Below are 23431 nucleotides of genomic sequence, written 5' to 3' on the forward strand. Positions count from 1 at the left end.
AAAATAAATATTCCAAAATTTGGATTACAGGCTTCATGATTTATTTAGATTTTTATAAAAGCCTTTGATAGGGTTCCATAATAAAGGCAATTTAGGGAAGAATAGTTCACGTGACAGAGTCTTTCCATCCCAATAGGAATGTAACCAAGTAACTGTGGTTTAGTTGAAAGAGCAAAAATTTGGACCTTTACCCACTTGCATTCAAATCCTAACTGCTGCTTAAGTGCAAGCAGTTTGGCCTCAGACTCAATTTGTGAAACCCTGTTTCCTGTACTACAAAATGGAATAATACAAGTTACATATAAGGGGCCTTGCACCATACCTGGCTCATGGTAGGTATTCAAGAAATTCTAGGCTATCCAATAATAAAAAAAGAGTAAACGGGTCAGGTTTCAATCTATATTTATACTTAGAGTGAACAAATAAAGGAATGTTGAACATGGATGCCATTTCGAGAGAGCCTAGGAAGATTGGCAGGAAGTGACAGTGATTCTGTCCATGGTCTAGTGTCTTATTGGTCCATTATATTTCCTATCTGGTCAGATTAATCTATCAGACTGTGTGAAAACTAACTGAGATACATGTCTTACCGAGGAAGGGCCAACAGTGTCAACTCTGCATAAGAGAAAAAGCAGAAAGTGACCCCTTTGTAGACTTATTTGCGGTTGGGTTGTGCTTGCACTAGGAGCCACCTAGCTCTGCCATCTTCTCCAACATTCTGCATCGAGCAGAGGTGGCAAAGTCTATGAAATTTCTCAGTCATTTTTCTGATGACTAGACCTATCTTCAGAAGGTGAAAACCAACCAAAGGAAAATCTGGTACTTACCTGATAAGAAGCAAATGGATGAATGAGGCATTTCAATGTGACAAAAGCAAAGAAAGCACTTAGGAAGAACTAAACATTCACAGAGTGTTCTCTGTGATGTTTCTACCATTAGCTGACATGGAGAGCTCACCTGGAAGAGAGTGCCAGGTCTTAAGACAAACAATCAAAAAGATGGAGAAGACAGTAATGACCCCCTGTGAGACCATGATCCTGGGGCTGCAACCCTTGCTTCTTTACTTCCCAGCTCCCTTCCTGCAAGTTGACTGCTAGCAGCATCACACTCAGGTGCTGTTGACGCTTCTGGGTCAGCACACCCAGTTCTCCCCTGAACCAGCTCCTCTCAGGCATCATCTGTCATATTTTCTCTTGGTTTATGAACTCCCTTTTCTCCCATAGTGGCTGCCAAAACCTAAAGCCTGCGCGTTCTTTCAAAGCCTTTGCCCGACTAGTTTCAGTGTAAATTACAGTTTATCTACGTAGACTGATTATCAGGTTCTTTGTGTTCTAGTGCTGTCTCCGTGTCACGAGTGAGTCATTGCACCTCTCCACGCTTCAGGGGACTGGATGGCGAAAAGACCATCACTGGCAAAGGCATGTTCACCAGGCGCTCACACGCAACATGCACATAGACACCTCATTTCAGAATGAGTTAGGACGGTAGTTTGAATTCCAACTCCACTGTTTACTAGCATGTATAATCTTAGAAAAGCTAATTCTTCCAGTCTCAGTGTCCTCATCTGTGAAGTGGAGAAAATAACACCTCCCTCAAGAGGTTTTATAAAGAATGAATGGAGTCATCTAGGCAAAGTATTTAGGATTGAGCCTGCAACAGAGCAAGAACTTTGTAATACGTCAGCACCCAGCATTGCCCTTCTCTCCCTCCCAGGATCTTGCAAGTGTGCACACATGCTCTCCCGCCTCTTCTTTCTTTCCTTCTCCTCTATCATCTTAAGTCAACGACTCTTCATTTTCTCCTCTTTCTTTCCCACTTGCCCTGGAAGTGGTGGAGGGCTGGGAAGAGAGTGGATTTGTGTCCCTTAAATGTGCCAACATTACCAATTAAGGAATGACAGCACCAGTACTTGTACTCTGCTAGCTGCGATGGTCAAAAGAGACAGGATGATTAAACTGCAGAACTGGTGGTGAGGTTAACTGAGACTGTCTAACCATTTAAATCATGACTTTGTGAAAAGTGTTTTATTGCCATCACATCATATTCATGCAAGGAAGAGCCAACAGCAATATTAGATGACTTCCCAAACGTATTTTCCTCAAACTTTTTTCAATGAAAATTACACTATAGGAAAAAAATGTGTATTATAATTTCAATATCCCTTTTATTTATTTTTATTAAAGTGTATTTTTGTTTGGTTTTACTGGCTTTATATTTGTTCTAGAAAATTGGAAATTAGAGAAAAATATTTAGAGGAAATGACAATTACCCCTAATTGCACCACCCCCAAAACAAATATTGTTCATTTTTTTATATTTGTCTTTAGTAAATGCTTTTATTTTTACAGTTAAAAACATAATGGCATATTTGATTTTGCATCCTGTGAACATTTTATGCCAATGCCTATTTTTTTATAAACAGAAATTTTCAAGATAGTTCATTGTATCCAGATTTAACCAATTGCCTATTGTGAGCTATTTCAGTTGTTTACAATTCTGTTGATTTTGTCTGAGCTACATTCCTTGTACTTTTTCCTCTTTGATTATTTGTGATGCTAAATATTTTTATAGGTACATTCACCATTAATATTTTGAACTGTCAGTTCTGGCCATTTTTCTAGAAATAGTGCTGTTCGCTGTCACTGTTTTCATCATAGCACTTGGTGCCAAGAATGGTCAAGACCGCGTCAGCTCAGACTCCTGAGCTAAGAGAAGTGTGGACTAGAACAGATTTTATCTCATTCCCAGCATTCCCAGAATGCCTAATACTGGCATTTTCTGCGACCAGGTGGTATTGAAAAATGTTTTGTTGCCAAGAAATCTATTAGAAAGTGCGTTTGCAAGGACACCTAGGCCTGGTGTGGGGCCCGAAGCTGAACAGGAAGCTGGCTACCAACTCATGGACCTTCTCCAAACATCTTTAGGCTCAACTAAGGGAATGAAATCCTAGGAAGAAAAATGAATGGAAAAGAAAGCATGGAATCTTTCTTTTCTCTAAACAAAAAAGTTATTTATCCAGGGAGGAATTAATTTTCTCCCAAATACTTAACTTTTTGCCCAAACCTTTACCTCTAGGCTCTGCTCAACTCTACTTGCCATCTATGGAGGGCAGAGAATGGGAAGTAGATACCCAGGCTCCAATTTTAGGATTGTACACCAACCAGGACCTTCCTGAGGCCACTTGTCTGCCAAGCTCACTGATCACCGGATTGGGCAAGTTGGGGAAGGCAATTGTAGATTGAGAACAAGTAGGAACCTGGGTTCCTTTTGCAAGGATAAAACCAGTTATTTTCACCTGCCACCCTAGAAAGGCTGGACTTTCTTCCACCATACTTCCTGGCCTTGGTACTTGATGCCCTCCACAATTTTGGGGAGCAAAAATAACTCAGTTTCACCCAAGAGAATATAACACTCTTGAAGTCAGAGATGAAACCCTGAACTTCTTTGTAACTCTCACTGCACAGAGGCTTCCCAGAGCTGTCAGACTAGGAGTCAGCCCGAGGTGTGTTGCTGTGCTAGACGCCAGGTACCTGGAGGGCTGCGTGTTATCGCCTGAAAGGGAAGAAAAGTGGGCTGGGCAAAAGTCAAGGTCTAAGGATACCATCAAACATAAATCAGCTTATATCACTGCTCACTCAATGCTCTCCTCCCACCCCATATCATCTTGAGTAGAAGCAGCCAGTGTTCTCATGATGGCCTGCAAGGCCCTCCATGATTTGGCCCACAATCCCTCCTTTACCCCTTTCTTCTTCTTTGCTTACTTCTGTTCACTCCACTCTATGGACATAGAGGGGGGACAATGCTGTTCCCCCTGCCAGGAAGAAGATGTCCTCAGCTGGAAAGCTCGAGCACGTCCACACAGCCCTGATGGCTGGATGCTCTCCCGTAGCCCCACTCCGTGGAGCTGAACAGCAAGTTCTTTCCTAAAGGGAAATCCAAGTGGTTTAGTCCAGGGCTGCCACTCTCCCCAAAGTAGTTTTTACCAGGCGGCTTCCCCATCCCACCCCCTAGGCTACCAGCCATGCCCGACCCGGATGTCCTCACCACATGCTCTTGAAGCTCCCTGTGTTCAAGCATCGCTGCACATCCACACGCAAGTCAAGTGCTCATTCACATGTCTCCATCTCCCACTGGACGAAGGACAGGGGCTGGGTAATTATATTCACCATGTATCCCCCACTCTCACCAGGGCACTTTCAGCAGATGGCTGTTGAATAAAAATATAAATGAATAAATCATTACCAGCTGCCTCTGTTTACTTAAGCTACTACAGAATTAATAAACTAATCTTGAACCTAGTGGATATTGGAAAATAAAAGTATCACTGAGGACTATCAGACCAGCCTTTCAGAACTGCTTGCCACATTCCACTTGCTGATTCATGCTAATCATTACTGCCACTTTCACTTTGGATTTGGATGTAAACCTGTAGTATTACTTGTGGGAAAGCTCCCAAATTTCTAAACATGGGGACTCTGCTGAGGACATACAACTTCAAAGGGCTCAGAAAAAATTCGTCACGCATGCGCACATGCACATGCATGCACCACTTTGTAATCATCTCGCAGAACACATCTAGGAGAGAAATTCCATAATGAAATTTTTATCTCAAACTGATCAGCCTCAGAGCTTCCAATCCCATGGCTAAGCCAAAGATGATATGACATCCCTTAAAGATTTGAAGGAAAATATAAGAGAAGGACACATAGTTTCCCTCCAAACCAGGGTGTATTTCTAAGCCTTGGCTGTGCCATAGATATACCTGGTGTGCGTTTAAAAATGCCAGTGCTCAGATCAAACCCAAGGTCATTACATCAGAATTCTGGGGGCGGGAACCAGAATATGATATTTTTTCAAGTGTCCCCTGTGCTTGCAATGAGCAGGCAGGGTTGGGAACCACAGCTCTGGGTACTTTCCTTCACTGAGCACTTTCATTGAGCTCTACTGTGTGCCAGGTATTGTATGAGGCACTGTGTTTCCCTTTAATTTGTTGATATGAAATGGAATCTCAGCATTTTTTATGGCCTTCATCCTGGAAGGGAACTAATTTTATAAGCCCTCATTATCTACTCTATGCTGTTGGGAACAGGCAGAAGAAAAAAAATTGTATGCTTGCTTAAACTCTCTCCTTCTAAGGAGACCCCTTTAGCTCAGTACTTTATAAGAACAGTGGAACTAAAGCCATGCCACAGATGAACTCTATAGAGTTGGATGTATACACTTTAATTTATATGCAATGGGATAAAAATTATTAATGTTTGGGAGTTCACAGCATTCTCTCTCCACCTTTATCCACTCAGCTCCTTATTCCTCCTTCACTTTCTATGAAAAAAGAGGGGGAAAATAATCTGATTCTCATGAGAAAAGTGATCAATATAAGTGCACAACCCTCAGTTCTCGGTGTTTTGTGGGACCCAGTCCCACATGGCTTATCTGGAGCCTGTGTAGAGCTACACAAAGCTAGAGAAGAGAGGGGACTGGAGGGCCAGGGTGGCAGAGTCAGGAGAGAAGAAAGGAGTGCCAAGGAATTTCAGGGAGCTAAACATGGGAAAGCACAAGCGATTTTAATGAATGACTAAGGACTAACTTGGATCTGCTTAAATGCTTGTGAGACAGTGAAGTGTAAAACTGCAAACTTCTACCTAGGCCATGCCATCAAACTTTAGCTTCCCTCTGGGCAGGACTGCAAAGGCCATGCCTTGAAGTGAGTTACACAGACACTCTGCGTGCGTGTCCACAACTTGCACTCAGAACTGCTGTCCCTTCCTCCCTGGATGTTGAGGAGACATAGCAGGAGTGACTGACATGAATCTGCCCTGCTTCCAAGGGAATTCTCTTCTTCACCTCTCATTTGGTTCTCCATCTTCTTGACAGCTCCATTTTGACTCTCTCTTCTGCTTCTTATGTACCTGGTTGCATCCTGGAATCAGTGGCATGTAAACGTGAGCCGTTGCAACAAATACTGTAGTTGTGGATGCAGTTTCATGTACTCCCATCTTCAAAGCTATGGACAAACCAGGCATTTATTCACTCAACATATCTGTTAAGTGCAGGCTGTGCATCCAGCTCTGTGACAGCTATGCAGTATAGATACAGTCACACATCCCTGGCCTTAAGAGTCTATGTTTAAACAGGGAATTAGGTGTAATTAAACAAGCAATTGGTTTTTTTAAGTATTATTTTCTATATTGGCCAAGAATAGGGCACACACTGCAAAGCTCCCAGTCAAGAGGACTTCCTGAGGAAGTGACATTTAAGCTGTGAATGGAAGGAGAAAGTAGAAGGAGGAGGGGAAAAAGGATATTCTAGCAAGGGAGAAGAGCATGGCAGAAATCTGGTAAGAAGTGAAGAACACTCAAGAAATTAAAGGACGTTCAGCACAACTTGAGAACAGTTCTAAGGGAAGGCATGGTGAGAGGCAATGACAGACATCAGGAGAAGCCAGGTCTGGATCTTGTAAACCCTATTAAGGAATCTGAATTGCATCCTGAAGGCAAAAGGAACCTTTCAGTGGCAGTATCCAACAGACACTTGGGGGATGTTGTAGTATGGTAGCCACTAGACTCATTTCGCTATTGAGCACTTGAAGTTTCGCTAGTTCAACAGAGGTACTGAATTTTTTATTTTATTTTATTTTATTTATTTATTTGTTTAGTTTAGTTTAGTTTAGTTAATTTAAATAGGCAAATGTGGCAATTAGCCTACCATATTGGATGGCACAGCCCTACACTGTTATAATCACAGGACATTTACACACATATATTTGTTGACACATGCATGGACACCTACCTAAAATAAACAATTTTATATTTTGTATATAATTATATGCTCTCATAACTCAAGAAAATTCATAAAGATATAACTAGACACAATTGCATAAAACAGACCCTTACCTATTCTTATGGAAGGATAAGAACAGTGAAAATTGAAACTGGAAATAGTGCATGGGTCAACATAGGGAGATTTGACACTGGAAAAATTAGAGCAGGAAGGGTATGGGTGGAAAAACTGAAAAAAGGGGAAGAAAATTCTGTGGTTTGAGAATCCAAGCTTTGGTTTTTTTTGATCTTTTAGTTTTTCAACAAAAGACTCACAAGTGACATACCTCCTTATAAGGGAGACTTGAACTGTAAGGATGGTGCTGATAACTGGAAAGAATGCCAAAGGACATAGAAAAGGAGAAGAAAGCCCTTCTTAATGTGAATGACCTGATTTTCTAACTGATATTCATCCACCAATAAAATTTTAGGCACCCTGGTTTGCAGAAGTATTTATTTCAAAGTTATTAAAATTGTATGAGATGGAATAGATGAAGTCCCAGATGTCAGAATTATTAATTTACCTAAAAGCTTTACCATTCCATGAACTAAAATATTGACTTTTTCCCTTTTGATAGGATAACTAAATTCTCTACACATGAGCTAAACAATGAACTACTCTGTCCAGTAGCAGTATAATTGTTACCAGCTAGAATTGTTATGATTTGCTTTCCCCTGCTCATTTTATCCATGTTAAGTCTATGTTACCCATACTGGCCTTGCTATTCTCTCAACATGCTGTGCTCCTGCCTGACTCTGAGTCTTTGCACATGCTGCTCCTGCTATGTGAAACACCCTTCCCAATCTCTTACAAGTTAGCTTGTGCACATCCTTCAAGTCTCAACTTCCTTGAGACATTTTCTTAGGAATGTTGTCTCGAATCCATCCCACCTATCTCAGAGTAGATCAGTCCTTCCTGTTTTACATTTTCATTCTACCTTGTTCTTCTCTTTCATAGCACTTTTCACAGTTATAATTATTTGTATCATTATTGTTTAATTTTAATCTTGTCCTCTGGATTGTTAATCCATGAGGTCAGATATTGTAATCTGACTTGTTCATCATTTATTGGGTCTTCAGTATTTAGTACAGGCACTGGTAAATAATAGATGCTCAATAAATATTAAATATTCAATAAGGGAATGAATGTATATTAAATCTTTTCACTTTATTTACTGACGTATCTAATTCCTCCCTTCCTTCCATCTGCTGTATCCTAAGCTACACTCTTACATAATTCTGTTCAATGATAAACAATGAAAAGAAACCCTAGGCTCTGTAAATAGTTGATTGACTCTAATATTACTTGGTTAGTTCCCCATAAGATCTGATAGACCATCTGGTGGAAAATCATTAAGTCACAGAAGCTATAAACATGTTTGGGCCCAGCATGAACCTGGTCTGACATCCAACCAGTCTTCTGGCTATCACAGAAATGCCTCCATCCATTCTGGAAATGTGCATACTACAGAAATATGGTGCTCAACTAGTTATATTTATGACATACTGACTTCTCAGGATGCCCTCAATCAATAGAATATAGACATTGTACTCTTACCTGAAGGCAATCATTACATGACTGGCTGGAAATTGAGGAGGGAGAGAAATAGGATGGCTCTCAGAGAATTACTTTAATACAGAGATGTGCTAACTTACCTTCAGAAGAATGGCCTGCAGGACAATTAGGCTTGATTGTAAAGAGAATTATGGAAAATTTTAATATATATGTTGGCCAAGAGGGGATTCATCAACTATGTAAACAGGAAGGAGGCAACACCAGTGAAGGAACACAACAGATCTTGAGGATATACGGTCACATTGGTGGAAACTTTTCTTACTTGAGTGAGGGTTCATCATGCTCTCTGCGTCTGCAGAGATTTAACACCCATTTCATCTACCTCCTTGTTTTGACTCTGTGCTCATACTCACCAAGCTACCTTTGATTATAATTTGGTTTCTCACATATGTTTGTCTACTGGGAGAGAGTATGTTTATCTTACCAATAAACACATCCCTTTTGGTCTAACAGTTCTATTTCTGAATGGAAAGACATGCATTGGCACATCGGTCTTGGGAATTTGGTTAACCTGAGTCCCCCCACCAGAGGTACACCCTCCCCAAGTGGGTGTTGAGAATGAGAGGACAGAGCATATACAGGCATATCCACCATGAAGGCTGTCCTAGCCAGCTTCCTGAGGAGTCGCCTGCCCTCCCCTCTTTCCTGGCAAAATCTCAGCCTTGCTCTACCTGCTTCCGTCCAAATTTAAAACAGAGACTGGGGAAAGTTCAAAGTTGGTTAAAACCAGCCACACTCTCCTAGAGATCCTTTTGAAGATTTCAGTTATGAGACATGAAATTCAAGTCATACTGTGGCAATAAAAACTGATGCCTCACAAAAGACAATGAAAATTGTGGAGGAGGGCAAGGAGGACAGTGGAAGGAAAGAGTAAGGGGCTAATAGCCTCATCTTCTCATTTTAGGAACCAAGGAGACAAAAGACACTGTATCAGAGTTGAATACAGAGGTGGCAGAATATAATTAACTTCCACAAATAATCAATACAAGAACCAAAAATGTTATAGTAACTACACTATGATACATAGATGAAGAACTCAACACAGAAATGGTTTCCTCTATTCACAGAAATGCAAGTGAATCAAATCCAGCTCTATCATAGCAGGGACCAATGAATAATGAAAGAAGAAGAATAGTATTTAAAGATCTCAGGGTAAACTAACAGAAAAAATAGCTTAAAAAGTTCTTAGTGGTTACCTCTGTAAGTGTGACTCAGTAAGAAGGGTTGAGGCAAAGAGTTTTTTTTTATAAGTCTATTATTATTATTATTTGATTTTCGATCATGTGCATTTTGATTCATTCATTCATTCAACAAACACTTATTAAGTTCCCACCATATGCAAGGCAGAATCTAAGAACTGGAGATACAGCACTGAACATAACAGATAAAAATCCTATTCTCAAAAATATAATCAAGGAGACAGAAAATAAACAAATAAAATAGACAGCATACTACATATTAGGTGCAATAGAGGAAATAAGGTTCTTTTCTATCAGATGAGAGATTTGAAGGCAGACTTGAAGGAGGGGAGGGAGGTGGCCCTGTGGACTCCTGAGGTAAGAGTGTTCCAGACAGAGGGAACAGCCTCTGGGAGTACCTAGTGCGTTTGAGAAACAACAACAGGCCAGTGTGACTGGAATGAGTGAGTGAGGAGACACAGTCAGAGGAGTGGGGGGTGGCTTTGTAGCTATAGCCAGATTTGGACTTTTACTCTGAGTGAGGTGGGAAGCCTGTTGCAGGTATTTTAGAAGAGTACCATCTAACAAGTTTTTAAAAAATTCTGACTCTTTTCAAAGTATGCTTTTTTGAGGTGGTCAGGGGACGGAGAGGTGGGACCAAAACGGAAGGAGAACAGTTGATAAAAAAATGTTTCCATTATAAAGACAGGCAAAATCAACTCTCCTATGTTATCATTAAATAAAAGGATATGTTTTCTTCCTTAACATGTAAATATCTGTGTGCTAAGTATCTTTCATGACACAGTGGAAGAATTTCTTATAGATGCCCTTGGAGGTTCTTTTAAAATGATTGCAATGATAGTCCATCTGCCCATCAGAACCACTGGAGATGAGGTTCTAGAATTGGGAGACCTGAACAGCTCCTCAGATATCTCAGCCTCCTCCCTTGTTTTCGAGTCATAGTTGTTCTGTCTCTGTTGTTCCCAGGCCAGTAGTTACCAAATTTGACTGATCATTAGAATCACAATGGAGAGTTTTTACAAATACAGACTTCTGGGGCCCTCCCCAAAGAGACTGAATATTTTGGTTTGAGGTGGGATCTAGGCAGTGATGTACTAAGGACAGGGTGGAGGGAGTGCTACCCCAGGTGCAGACAATAAGTGGGTTCACTTTCTTTAGAGAAATGACAGAACAAAACAGAATCAACTAAAAGTCAGCCTACTTTTTATCACCATGTGCTGAGGGCTCTGAACAATGTCAGTGAGAAAATATTTCTCTTCCAAAATCTTTTTTTGTTCCAAGTTCTAAGCACTTTCTGTTGAATTTAAGTCATATATACTCAAGCTTCAAAATGCACGTTTTTATTACTTCTCCTTTGGTAAACGTGGAAGTCGATTTGCAGGAACTCCAATTATACAGTCAGTCCCTATCACACAGTCTCACCAACACATGTTTATTTCCAGAGAAAGTTTTTAACAATTGGAATCTGAGGCTTGCTTTGGGTTCCGTTTGTGTCTTCAACATCTGTATACTACACTTGCCTGTGTTCTAAATAAATGAGGATAACACATGGTACTAGTCTTAATCAAGACAAAGAAATTGAACTTGAGTTACTTTCAATTTGTCATCCTATGTAATTACCTAGAGTTTTTATTCATGTTTCAAATTCAACATAGCAAAATAGAGTGTAAATTATGAAGTACAACATTATAGTTTGGAATGGGCAAATTTTATTCCTTACATGAGCTATTATATTGAATACTTTTAAATCGAAAATTGTTCTTTCTTTCTAGTTAACTACTTATAAAATAACCATGAGGCAAGAAAATACTGTTTTATATATAACATTTATTTTATTTTGTGTACACTATGCATATAATATGCTATATATGCATTACATATAATACAACACACATTTAATGTAACATAATCAATTATTACTGGTTATTGCATAATTGCTACTAAAATTATCTTGTCAAAAAGAGGAAGGGAATGTTTATCAGCTCCAAGTGTCAAATGGTCACTGGATCTAGAGGTCTTTGTCTTTGAAAAGTTCCCTAGGTAATTGTCACATGGCAGCCAGATGCAGAATCACTGGCTGTAGCATGTTTATCACTTACTCTAACTCCATTTCTATATCCCCATCTTCCTTCCCTCTGCCCACTCTACTCCCAGTTTTCACCACATTAAGTCTACTAAGGTCCCTGCGGTAGGTGAAGGGGTGCTAATTAAAACTTGTTGCTTCTAGGCAGTGTGTGCTGGTAAACACCGAACAGCCAGCTCTCTGGGGCTTTATAGCATTTATGGATTTCCATAGTGTAAAATACTCCCAACTACCAATGTAACATCAACCTGCTTGAGAATTTCTTGCAAATTTAACAAGCAACTCTCATAAGCTTGTACAAGTCAACTGCAGCACACCACTGTTCCCAGGGGTCCCTAAGACATTCTGCTAGGATAATGGATTTCCATGGAAGAGTTTTACTCATTTGTTAGAGACTAAAGTTCAGTTTTCTGGGTTTTATCTTAAATTTGTGGGTTCACCTTTAAAATTTAGACCACTTTCATATACCCACAAAGAACAAATTTCCATATTCCTTTCTTTATCCACTTTATGTAACACACACCAGCCCTATATTCAGAAGTGTTTTTGGATGAAAAGTTGACTTTCTAGAAACCTGTGTGTAAAACACACACCTACAAACTCTTCCTTCTACCCTTAAGTTTGCTGGTGGAATGTACCTGAGAGAATTTGTGCTGCTTCCTCCATCCCCAGACGACTTGCTTACCTATACACCTCACCTGAAGTCTTTCTTCATTCTTTCCTTTTAGTAGGGCTGAGGCAAGTTCATGCTCTGACTTTGATGCATGAGGCATAGCCAAATAGATCTAGGTTCAAGCCCCACCTATTGCCAGTTACACAACGGGAGACCATTTACTCTCTTGGAGCTTCAGGAATAGTTGTTACCTCACAGGGTTGTTGTGAGGTTTAAGTGAGATAATACTAGCCAAACGTGTTGCCTATGCCTGAAACATAGTTAGCCTCAGCCTGTGCTTTATCATTCTAATTAGCTTGACAAGTACTAAGTGACCATTCCCCCAGACTTTCCAGTTACCATGGAAATGAATAGCTGAGGTGCTGGTGTTTAGTGAGATACATACTCACCCAGACTGAACAGCGGAGGGATCTTTTCATATTGCTCAGTCCTCACCCTGATAATTATTTGTGGAGCAATGTTTAGAAGCAAGCCTAATATACAATGTCTTTATATGGCTTTGTATAAACAAAGTCTCAATATGTAATCCCTTCTTATTACTTAACTGTTTACTTATTACACTTTGTTTTCTTAGCTATTTTGTGAAAACACAGGGGCCATATCGTGTTCATAAGTAAGCTCCTTCACCGCACTTAGCAGAGTGCCTGGGATGAAGTGCGTATTCAGTAAATATTTGACTGACTACATTGTTTATAGAAAAGGTTTGCATTGTACTTTTGTTTGTTTGCTTTGGTGCAATAAATCTGTACTATTTTTTTATTCTTGATCCCCAGAGATTAAGGACTGTAGACAAAGCAAAACACCTCTTCCCCCTCACAAAAAAATTATACATTATTTATGTTAATACAAAGTATATATGTATATGTATATATAATTAAAATGTTATAAAGAATATAATTTTATCACCAAAGTCATAATAATGCATTAAGGATCTTCACCCCTGTTGCATTTCTCAGTGCTTCTGTTGGAAACTCAATAGCCCTCCCAGGGCACTTTGGGGCTGACCTTCAGTGCGCCATGCCTAGGTGTTCAACACCTGCCTACCTCCAGACAGATCTTGCCATTCTGTTCAGAGAGCAGGAAGTCTAAAGGAATTTTCGAGCCTGGATACCAGCTGCGTAGCTATGACTAGACATAGGAGATAGCACTTGCTGAATTTTTAGTTCTAGGGAGCAAAGGACAGAGACAGACACGGATGGAGCCAGGTGTCTGACTTAAGCCTCGGGGAAGATGCAATCTACTGAATTGGAAAGCCCTAGCAGGGAAGAAGTTTTCAGAGGGGAGAAATCAGTCTAGTTTTGGAAACACCAAGTTTGAGATGCTTACAAGTCATCTATGTGAAGGTGGCAAGGAAGAAAATGTACCTAAGAGACTAGAGCTCTGAAGAGTAGTCTTGGCCTGACGTATATGTATACCAGGGGTCATAAACACATGTGTGGCATTTGAAAACAGGAATAGATAAATTTACCTGGAAAGAGAAATAAGAAACTTCTATTTCGGAGAGGCAGAGAGAGGAGTGGAAGCTTTAAAAGAAGCAGATACGGACTGACAGAGAAGTGGGAGAAAGACCAGGAAAAATCAGAATCACAGAAGCCAGAAGAGGAGCATTTAAAGAGGGCGGTGACTCTGCTGGTTTCCTCAGGAAGCAGACTCAGATGAAATTCAACATCTAAGGGGTCTCTTGGGGCTCAACACTCCTAGAGAGGAAGGGCAGGAGCAGGCAGAATGAGAAGCTGAACTTGCAGTGCGGGACCAAGGCCCCTCGGAGCAGCCCACAGGTAGCTCTGGAGCTAGAGTGGCTGTCCAGAGTCCCACGAGAGCAGCAGGGCCTTCACACCTCCATCCACTACACTGGATGGGGGCCGCCTAAGAAGCAGCATGACTTGGTGGCTGAGGGCCTGTCTGCAGTGCAGGTGGTATCGAACATTCTCACAGCTGAAGGCCCTGTCCTCACTCCCGCCAGCTGGGGCAACCACTCCTTCACTCAAGACGGCAGCCCAGGGCCGTCCCAGTGAGTCATTAGCAGTGCTGGAGGGTCAGGTAAATAGAAAGTATAAAAATGTACATGCACATGACAGTGTTTTACTTGGGTGGTGTTATAGGTTAGAATCTGGATTGCTAAAGGTTGGAGAATTACTGAAAGTGGGTAATGAAGGAAAAATGTGCTGACAACTCGTACCTTTGAAGAGGAGCTCAAAAATGGGGCAGAGCCTAGTCAATGGAATGTGGGGTAAGTGAAAGATTTTTCTGTTGCTGTTGGTTTTAATATGGAAGACCCTCCCTTCCCTGTGACCCAACTGTTTTCCAGTCCTTGGGTTCCATGAGACACTCCCACGTCCTTAAAGTACATTACCCATTATATACTTAGGTTATGTGAAAGTGATTTTTTTTTTCTAGCAATCAAAGTTTCTCTATCAGGATTTGATCAGAGAAGTACTACTCTGAGTGCTTTAGGATAAGGGACTTACTATAGTTTTTAGACCTTATACAAAGGTGGGCTATGTTGGAAAGTTTATATAAGGCTATTGCCTCTGTGTCTGGTGTTTGGACCTGAGTCCCACAGCTGGAGGGAAGGAAGGAAGGGAAACGGGGGACAGCAAGGACAAAGGAGAACCAAAACACGGAACCCAGGATGGCAAGCTGAAGCACACAAGGACAAACTGCCACAACCTCGACGAGATGAGTGGCTCATGAGGAACGCGGTGTCCTTCCTCATGCTGCTGCACATAATCCTGGCCCTGGCCTTGGAGAAGCTGGAGGAGAAAATCCAGCCAGGAGTGGAGGAGCTGCAAGCCCGGGGCTGCTCCGTGCCAGCCAGGGGAGTCAGCAGGCCAGAGACAACATGCAGGCACGGCTGCCGTGCCTGGTGTGGCAGGGTCGGCTGCTTCACTTGTCTTCCAAATCTCATCCAGATTTCTCTTGTGGCCAACCCTGATCCCAGATCACACAGAGAAGTAATTTTGCTTCTCTAAATGTACATAGTAAAAAACCACCACAGAGCCTGGATAACACAAGGGCTGCAGATTACCTTGCAGAATTATTGTAAAAACCTGGAAATAATGGGTACATGTTAAATCTGAGGCATATAATTAGTCCTCAGTAATAAGAAGGGAATGATAATGCTGTTGATAATAATAAGATAATTTGTTAAAATGTTCACTTATCATTTCTCTCCCTTTTATTTTCCCTTATATTTTAAGCAGATAGCCCTAATTATCTCCAATATATATTCTCTCCTTCTTAGTACTAAAGTTCCCTCCAGTACTATATTCCTTTTGCAGCCAGGTATAGTCTTATGAATTAGTTCAATCAATGGTTTGGGAATAAAAGGAACATAGAACTTCTAGGTCACCTCTTTAAAGACAAGTTACAGGTCTTGGGCTTCCTCTCCTCCCCCTTTCTGTGGGCTGAGTCACAGATGGGGAGTTCACCCTGCTTTGGCCATGCAGATGGGGCAAGACCCCGGGGACTGGCGGAAGGAGAAGATGGAAGGAGCCTCCACCCCTACAGGGTCACAGGGAAGAGATAAACCCCAGCCACCCCGAATACTTGCCTCCAGGTTGCTGGTCAAGTCTTCGTACATTTGGGTCTCTTGTTGTAGCAACTAAACTCATACCCTAACTAGAACACATGCTATTTCCTAGCATATAGGCCCTTATCATAAATTGCTAAAATGGAAGGCCTAAGGCGAAATTTCTTGAAGCCTTTCTTAGTTTTAAGTGCATAAACTCATAGCATAGATGTTCCTGGGAGGGAAAGGGAGACTGAAGAATGAGTTGAGAACAAGAGGAAAGAGAGCTTTCCTCCAGAAATGAGGATTGAGGTCTTCAAGACCCATGAATAGTGGAAACCCTTACCTGCTGTCTGGCAGAGTCTGAAGAGGTGGCCAGTACTACAATGATTGCATGGTGCCCTGGGGAGGCTGGACCCTGGTACACTGGCTCCGGCTCTCATCCCAGATTGTCATGGTTAGGGCATCACAGATGCCAGGTGTGTAGACCCTTTGGACTGCAACAAGAAAGATTTGAGCAGTAACCAGCCAACTGGTTAGCAAAGGGGTCATGCCAGTGCTCTGCCTTTGTAAGAACCAGGAACATTTTACCCAGTGACAATCTAGGTAGAGCCTCAGTAAAAAACTCAGGTGGATCACCCAATAGCTTGATAAGGTGGAGACTCTGAGATACATTTAATATTATTTTAAAGAAAATACAGAACTATGGATGAATTTGTGGACATGGATTCAATCGGATACATCATCATTTTTAATTACTACCAAGCATCACACCAGATTTTGTATCTACACTAGGGCATCCCCACCTTGGCTCAGGGACTAGCTAAGGCCATCTGCAGAGTGAAGATATGAGTGTCTATGAAGGAGGACTAGGGGAGGCAGGGCGGGAGGCACCCACGTGGTCTCAGAGGATGGGGGCTCTAGGCCTGAGTAGTCTATTCCTTAGTTCTTGTGATTCTGATGTCTACCACCTTATCCTTCTCTCTCTCCAAAGTGCTGAGCTTGACAAAAAAAAACAGGGCAGCTTGGAGACAGTGGTTACTCAGAGTGTCCTCCATCCAAGCTCCTCTTGAAGCAGTAAGTCCCAGGGTATCAGCATCACCAGGCAGGTGGGGGCTGTCAGGGACATCCTTACAATTACAGAGGGGCCACTGCTGGGAAGGACGTAGAGATCCTACAGCACTATCTTCCCATTAACCAGATGACAGGGCCCAGAGAGGAGAGACTTTCCCACATTTACACTAATTGGAGGCAGAGATAAGACAGAGACCAAGGCTCTTAATTCTCAGATGAGTCCCTAGTTTATTACATATAGGAAGAACCTAGAAAAAGGTTTTCCCATCAATTTTATTGGGCAATATAAAGGGGGATTAAATGACATATTCCCCTTCCATAATCCTGCCAAGTTGCTGTACATTTTCAGCATTCATTGCAACACTTGAAGCCTTAAACCCATAAATTCTTATGTTGCTATAAGCAGGAACAGATCTCCATGTAAATGTAGAAGGGAATGTGGAAGCCAAAGACTCTGGCAGGTAGACTTCCTGAGGACTCTTAGGGAAGCTGTTTTTCAGCATCTCCTTCCCTCCGTCCCTCTCCTCTCCCTCTCACACACACACACACCATCCCCAGCTAGGGGAGGGTGCAAGAGGGGCTAGGGGTGACAAGGGTCAGAAAGCCAGCTGAGGAAGTAAAGGTGCCTCTCAAGGTAAAAGAATGAAATTTCCTAGTGGCCAGTGCCACCTGGAAACCTTTGAGATACTTTGTAAGTTACAAAGGGCTAACAAATTATGGAGAGGCTCACCATAAGGGCCTGAGATTTTATGGCTCCAAAGCAGGTGTAAGAAACAGCTGGAGAAGACAAACAAAGCTGCTTCTTGGCAGCCAGGTGCACAGGAAGGGGGATGGCTAGCCAGCTGTTCTCAAACCCCTCCCTTCCTTCCTTCCTTCCTTCACCTCTCCCTCTTCCTTCTCTCCTCCCTTCTTCCCTTCCTCTCTTCTTCCCTTCTTTTCACTACTGATTAATCCAAAAAAGTGTATTTGAGTTCTCTCTGTATTCCAGGAACTCTGCTTAGATGGTCACAAAGACAACCTTTAGTCTCTGCCCTAGAGGAGATTGCACCATTTTTATAGATTCATTAATTTATTCATTCATTCAACACATATTTATGAGTTGCTGAGTTAGAGAAAATACAGCCCCCTGGGATTGGAGTATACACCAATACATGCCCCACACAATTAGCAACTCCCTTCTACCAAGCATGCAAAAAAAAAAATACACAGTTCTTCTCAAGACTGATTATAGAATCATCTACCTTTCCCTTTCCCCATACCTTCCTAAATTCCTCTATGCTTGTGTCCACTAATTTTTCTTCCAAACAAGGGAAATGGTTTATGCCTGAAATTCTGAACTCCCTAATTTCAGACAAGGCCTGGGAGAGTATAAATAAGCATATGAATATTTAACAAACATGACTGCTATGTGAAGCTCAAAGCACTATTGTCATAACGCAGAGCCTGCTTTAATCGCAGCCACAGGGAAAGCATTTGTCCCTATCTTATCACACAGGAATGAGTTTCCCATTGGCGATGGTAGCCCGCCAGCTGGCTGTGGAGCCAGAGCCTTCTTGGTCCTCTGGGCCACAATATCAGCTGGCGTGCTCTACCACCACCAGGCACTGACATTTCTATTTTTGCAGGAGATGCCAGGTCAGGAAACAAAACTGCAGAATTACAGACTAATTCTTATTTACATTGAATGTGAATCTCATTTTGGCTCAGACGAGTACAAATTTCCAACCTTATAGTTCAGTACAGCAGAGATGACTTGGAGCTTTGCTGATTAAAGTCGGCTGATAGTCTTTGGATCTTATCATTCCCTTTAAATTCCCAAAGTGGGTGGTGGAGCAACTCTGTAAATTTACAATAATCTGCCTTTTCTAAATAAAGCTGCAGCTCAGCTGGGGCGCCACTTCCGTGCAAGTCAGCTCAGAATGAGCACACCAGAATGGCTTGTATTAGGGAAACTGAGTCCGCTGGGAGAAAAGTTTGAAACTATTATTAGTTGCCTCCCCCAAAGAATGTTGACAAGGGCTCCTTCAGATCTTTACTTGAGACAACTCATAGCCACGTAGACTCCATGATAATTGTATCTTGGAAATAGTTTAACATTAGATTGGCGCTTTCTAATTCTAGCCATGATGAAGTAAAAGGGACCAGATTTCTCTCCCAGATAAAATATATGAAATACGTTTTCAAGACACTGAACACCAGGTAGTAAAGGATCCCTAAGAGCTGGGGAACAGATAAGATGAGCACTGAGACTGTTCCAGCTTATTGACTTGAGAGACTCCATAGGTTGCAGTTCAGACTGAAGAAAACACAGAGGCAGTGCAATGACTCCCTGAGTTGAGAGATGCTGCTGAGAGTCTGAAAAAGACCAAGGCAGCTGGAGTTCTCAGGGCAGAATTGCTGTGGAGGAGAAAACAGCACACAGAGTGCACTCTGAGAATATCAAGAGAGTCCTTCTAAGTGTTCGACTGACTAATGATTAGTGTGTGCATGTGAAGAAGCTACATGAGGCTGAAGGAAATAAATATCCAAGAGGATTAGAAGTAGTAGTGCCCAACAATCACAGCCAGGAATAGTACCTGTTCCCACAAGCCAGACTGGAAAACTTCATGATTCATGGAGCACTGGGTAAAGTACACACAAAAGTTGTACTTCTGTAGTGGGAAAAAATTAGCTCTTGACTGAGTACTGCTCCAGTCTTGCCTAAGAAATTGTAAAAGCAAGACCCAAAAGGATCAAATATTTCTCAGTAACTTAACTGGATCTCAGCAGAGGGGAAAAGGCTCAAGAATATTTATAGGAGTACAAAAATATCTAGCACCTGACAAAGTAAAATTCAAAGTGTCTGGTATTCAATAAAAAATTACCAAACATGAAAGAAGCAGGAAAATACAGCTCATAACAAGGAGACAAATCAATCAATTAAAATCAACTTAGCACTCACACAAGTAGAATTTTCAGACAAGGATATTAAAACAACTATTATAATTACACTCCACATGTTCAAAAATTAAGTAGAGACATAGAAGTTTTTTAAAAGACTATGATTCACCTTCTAGGGATGAAGACTACAACGTGTAAAATGAAAAATACTTCAGATGGGATTAATGGCAACTCAGACATTGCAAAAGAAAAGATTAGTGAATTTGAAGATAGAACAATAGGAACTAATCAAAATTAAATGCAGAGAAAAAAGAGAATTTTTTAAGTGAACAAAGCATCAGTGAGCCATGGGGCACTTCAAATAGCTTAATATAAGTATACTTGACATCCCTAAAACAGGGAGGGAGAGAAAAATATTTGAAGAAATAATGACCGAAATTTTCCAAATTTGATAAACACACAAATTTTTTTAAAGTACACCAAGGGTCATCATAACCAAATTTCTCAAAATTAGTGATTCAGAGAAAAACAAAAAAATCTGTTTCTCATGAGAAACAATGGGAGTTAGAAGATAATGGACCAACATCTTTAAATTACTGAAAAAACATTTAATTAGAATTCTATGCCCAGAGAAAATATCTTTCAAGAACAAAGGTGAAATAAAAACCTTTTTAGACATAGAAAAGCTCAAATAATTCATCACCAGAACATTCACACCACAAGAAAATTACACCAGATGGAAATATGAATATACAAAAAGAAAAGCTTCAGAAATGGTAACTACATGGGTCAATACATAAGATTTTTTTCTTATTATTTAAATCTCTCTTAAAGGATAATTGTTTAAATGTAAACTATAAGAATGTAATATGGGATTTGTGTTGCGTGTAGAGTCTTGGAAGGGAGAAGTGAACGTATATTGTTGTAAGGTTATTACATGAAGTGGTAAAATATCAGCTGAATATACATATTGATAAGTTAAGGATGAATTCTACAAATCCTAATGCAATCACTAAAACAACAAACCAGGATTATAACTAATAAGCCAACAAAGAAGATAAAATAAAAACATTAAAAAATTCAATTAATTTCCAAATTATATCATCTAAGATACTAAAAACAAATCCTTTTGAAATTTGAGGCAGCAATTTTCAGGATGTAAGAAGTATCAGAGAGGCAGAGGGCTCTCAGAAAGAATGGAATTAACTGAGAATGCAGTGGATGGTGGACAGGATGGGACGGTAAGAAGGGTTGTAGGAAGAAATCAAGAGAAATTGGGGATACTGAAGGTCAAGAATGAGAGAGTTATTTGAGACATCTATACTTTACCATTTTAAAATGATAAAGCTTTGTTCCTTTCTCCATCTTTGGATTGTACAAAAAAACTAGTTAGTTAGTCACTTTATCTTTCTTTACTTCTTAATACTCCTCAACTCCTATATTCAGCCAATAACTTTATCTCATACTGCATTGATAAAAATAGAAAACACTGGAAGGAAATTCTCTGATCTTCCCATGAGCAATTCTACCATCCTACTACCTCTCCACTAATTTCTGCTTCCTGCCTCCTGGTTCAAATGAAAATATCACCACCCTCTTTTTCATTCTCGTCTTACCTAGAACTTGCCTCTTGCCTTTGCATTGTTGTCTCTTCCCCACTGCCAGATCATTCTTTGTGATATCGATATGTGCTCTACTATCCATGTGAACCCTGCTTCCCGCCACAGGACCCCTGGGGTAACCTCCTCCTACCCCCTGCCATGCTGACCCAAGTTTGTGGCCAATCTTGGGTCTTGGATTCCTGCTGCGAGATCCAGTTCTGTCCCTTAACCACTGGCTATTTTGACTCCACCTGTGAATCTTGCCTACATCATACACAATCTCTCCACAACCATGCTCCTCTTTCTTGTCTGTAGTTACATTAAAATGACCCTAAAATATATGCAAAGAAAATAATATTATCCCAATTTATACATAACAAAACTGATGGAGGTTGGGTGATTTACCCAAGCCCACAAATCAAGTGGAAGAGCTGGGATTTAAGTCCAGGTATTCTAATTACAAATAATTTCATTTATACCCAAGCAGTTGAGTTGGGTGTAATGTGTATATGAATGTGTATATTCATGCATGTGTGTATCTATCACTTGAACTAAGATACAATTCACTAGATATTTAATAAAGAATAAAGCAAGTTGGAGGATTTACATTACTAAGTATGAAAACATATTCATACATTAAAGGAATAAAAACAATATGACACTAACACAAAGACAGACAAATAGAAGAAAGCAAAGAATATATAATCATACAGTATAAGATTCTATTTAAGCTCTAAAAATAGAATGGCCTTATGCGGACTTATTCTTTCTATCACACATAATATGAAACAATATGGAGGACCTAATTCCTAACACATCAGTCATATCAACAATTACAAATGAGTCAAAATAATCATTTAAGAGATGAGGCTATGTTCAGTTTTATAAAATGTAAAGAGCTGTGGAGATGGAGGGTGGCGATTGCACACTCCATCCTTATGACCTAAGCACCTCCCAGAAGGCTCAGCTTCTAAGACCACCATGTCAGACTTTAGGATTTCAGCCAAGGCAACTCCTGCTACCTTCACAGGTTACCCAAGGACACCACATAGCTTGAACCCAGGTCTATTTAACTCTGCAATCTGCTTTTATATTATTCAATTTTCAGTCCTAATGACTGGGTCTGTTGGATGTGTTGTAAATGCGTGCCACGTGTCCTGATATTACTCCTTGGTAGACACTGACTGAATCACAACACTTTTCATGTTGAGCCCACACAGCTTCACTCTCCTTCAGTGCAGACTGCAGGTGCTCCAACAGGGTGGCGACTTTCCCAATCCCAGCCGAGGGTGGTCCTAGGTCTGCTCCCACCCCAGGTGGCATTCACCAGGATGTTCAGGGCCTCCATTCAGCCCTGTCTAGATGTTCCTGTGGTACGCATAACCAGTGCTCCAACTGGTGCCCTTCTAAGTTCATTGCTCTTCCAGGGTTGATGGAAAACAGCAAGTAACATGTTTTTATTTTATTTTTGTTCTACTTCTACCCCTGAAGAGTCCCTAAACTCTCCTGCTTACAGGACCCCTTTTAGGTTTCTGTGTTTGTAGGTATTTGTCCCGAACTAAAGTCAGCCTGGATTTATATTTGAAGTTTCCTAAAATGTAGAGAAGATGAAGAGGAAGGAAAGCGTGTTATTGTTGTCGAATGCCTACCCAGTGAGAACAGCATTAAAGACCATTTTGGGTTTTGCCAAAATTAGCATTGCTAGATAAATTGAGAGCCCTATATCCTCCCGGTTGCCAGGAGCGCATGCCAGCTAATTTTAGCCCACTGTGTAAATATAACCAGCCTTGGTATGCAGTGGCCTTTAACATTGACAAGGGTCAGTGACATCCTGCAGCAGCTAAAGGCGTGCCTTCACTGCCTCCGTACTGACCAGACCTCCTGGGCCCGAAGGCCCCTGCTCCTCCCAGACACGGTGATTTTCCACTTGGAAACGACCTTAGGGATCCCTCAGCCTGACCCCTACACTGAACATGGCCTCCTTCACTTCTCTGAGCAGAAAATTGCCCCAGCAAAG

Source organism: Manis pentadactyla, chromosome 8 (genome assembly GCF_030020395.1).
Source record: "Manis pentadactyla isolate mManPen7 chromosome 8, mManPen7.hap1, whole genome shotgun sequence".
Lineage (NCBI taxonomy): Eukaryota > Metazoa > Chordata > Mammalia > Pholidota > Manidae > Manis > Manis pentadactyla.